The sequence below is a fragment of the Anneissia japonica genome, unplaced genomic scaffold (assembly GCF_011630105.1).
Source record: "Anneissia japonica isolate Jap-2015-1 unplaced genomic scaffold, ASM1163010v1 scaffold1696_len571195_cov180, whole genome shotgun sequence".
NCBI classification, from domain to species: domain Eukaryota; kingdom Metazoa; phylum Echinodermata; class Crinoidea; order Comatulida; family Comatulidae; genus Anneissia; species Anneissia japonica.
In genome coordinates this window covers 326805-329151 of record NW_022695941.1, presented here as the reverse complement: position 1 = coordinate 329151, position 2347 = coordinate 326805, and the positions used below count along the sequence as shown (strand labels likewise).

General features: G+C 31.6%; 1 protein-coding gene across 7 annotated transcripts in view; it reads right to left on the bottom strand.

The window, feature by feature from the left end:
- Positions 1-2347, bottom strand: part of LOC117101637 — a 33114-nt gene that overhangs the window by 15033 nt on the left and 15734 nt on the right. Inside the window, exon 1 of one of the 7 annotated variants that reach the window (XM_033241652.1) lies at positions 320-376. The exons of the other annotated variants lie outside the window; for them this stretch is intronic. The gene's annotated coding sequence lies outside the window, so the exon portion shown is untranslated. Of the gene's footprint in view, positions 1-319; positions 377-2347 lie in introns of those variants that run through there. 7 annotated transcript variants of the gene reach the window in all.

The window sequence follows — 2347 nt, the reverse complement described above, 5'->3', positions numbered from 1 at the left end:
TAAAATAACAGTAAAGAGGAATCCACGAGTGCTCCAACTAGGATTCGAAAATGGGAATTTCTCTGTCTATGCAGATATCTTTACTTTACTTAACTTTATTTCCCATAAAAGATGATTATTGAATTTAAGACCTATTGTATATGCTTGCTAAGATGTAATATAAAACTAATATTAATAACATGATTTATACCTAATATGTGGTGAAATAAATCAAACAAAAAAATGATCTACAAAAAAAGCCCCATTTTTTCTAATTAGACAACAAGTGAAACTATCTGAGGTATGTTACAACAATAAATCACAAATATTTAATACTCACAAGTGTCCACCAGACTACAGATTTATCTCCTGATCAATGTTCACTGTATATCACTGGGAACCCCAATGGCTGACTGGTGAACAAAGCGTGTTCTTACCAAAAATGAGTTTTTTCTGTTAGTTCAGTGATCTGGCACATATTGTAACCTGCTTATGCAGTCTTGAATCAAATAAGGTGTTTTGTACAAAGTTCTAATGCGGCCCAGTGACCTGCAAGCTAACACAACCAGCTTGCCTAGACAATCATCTCTGAATACCACCCCCCAAAGGCTTCTATCATGCTGTTAGGGTAAATGCTCTATTTAACTTTACAATACTCTAATCTTATTAGGGTGGATGAGTTAATTGGAAATTTATTAGAAATTGATTGAAAGATAAGTTTATGTAGCAAACATTCTGTAGTTTATCTTCTTTCTAGAAAGCAGCTAGCTGAGTCAGCTAAATTACTGATGGTAGCCACTGGGTATGCACTGAACCATTGAGAACTCTTGGTCCCCGGTTCAATTCCCCTCGCTGACATCCTTGTATTTCAGCTGCAGGAGGACTGAAATACAAGTTCTAAAGCGCACGGTCTTTCGGATGAGACGTTCAAGCCGTCGGTCCCGTGTCTAAAATGTGCACGTTAAAGAATGGAGTATACTCCTCTGAAAAGATGGGATTGTCGCCGGGTGTACTGCTCAATCACCACCTGAAGGTACCCACTGGAAATAAATCTTAGGACTATTGTGGGTTATCCTTGGTGTGTAGCACACCGAAGAAATCCACATGAAAAAATATTCGACAAAAGCATAATCTCAATAGAAAATAATAATATCACCATTAATTTACTTGTTTATTGTTAAATCCTTCCAAGTAGGTTTATTACTGCAACCATAGATTCAAGAATGGACATATAAATCTCTATAATTCAAGGTATTAAAATAATGTGTTGTATTTTTTTCCTCAATAACACCAGTTTATCCATATTAAAAGGCAGAGGACACACTCATAATAGAGATTAAAATTTAACTTGTCATGACAGTACAAATTCCAGGAATAATGTTAATCAATACCTGTTAATTGATATAGCAAACTTAACCTTAGGAAACATTTTTTTTTTCATTTGCACACTGTAAAAAGTAGGCAGAAGGGGAAAATGGTATAATTGTATGAATAAATGTGGGTTTCCAACACAAAATGGAAATGAATTTACAAAAAAAAACAAATATAAAATTTTATGAAATAAATTGTTAGTAAGGAAATGAAAGGAGTGAAATTTGATTGTAAAAATCGTGCTGTTATGAAATGATAATCTTAAAAAAAATTAAAAGAGGTCTAATATATATCGTTTTCTTTTTATTTTGAATATGAACTTGCTGATTTGATTTGTTATTTTGAAAATCATTGGTATTATGTATATATTATTGAATAAATGTGGCTTTGCCAGAAAAGAGAGAGAAAAAAAACCAGACAGATGCTATTGTAACTCATCATTTCTAAAAAACAAGGGAAACAAACAGTGATACATAGCCATAACTTCTCAGTTTCCTATTGCTCCCTCTCCATCTGCTGGCACGGGGAGGGGGAGTATTACCAATACCCAGAGCCGTGATCATGGATGTCCCTACCTTATTTCAATTATTGGTTGGATGATATAGTAAAAATAATTATTATTTTATTATTATATTATATTATATAACTATTAATTTTAGCATGTTGGAATAAATTGTATAATCAATTGGTCTACTTGGCCTAAAAAAATAACTAAAATACAGTGGAATAATTTATGGTTTGTAATATTAATAATCAGGGTAATTAGGCAGTTGTATATTATTAGTTATGTACAAAGTAATAAATTATGGTATATTCCTAGATTTTTCACATTAATTACATAAAATAGCTAAAATAAAATAAGAGAAAAATGGTACAGTACTATATTGAAAAGACAAAGTTTAGAAAAGTTGCTATTCAGAAAGAAAACATGACCATAAAAATATTTGCTGGTACAAAAATAAAAAAATATTAAATAAACATACTGGTACTTTTTTTT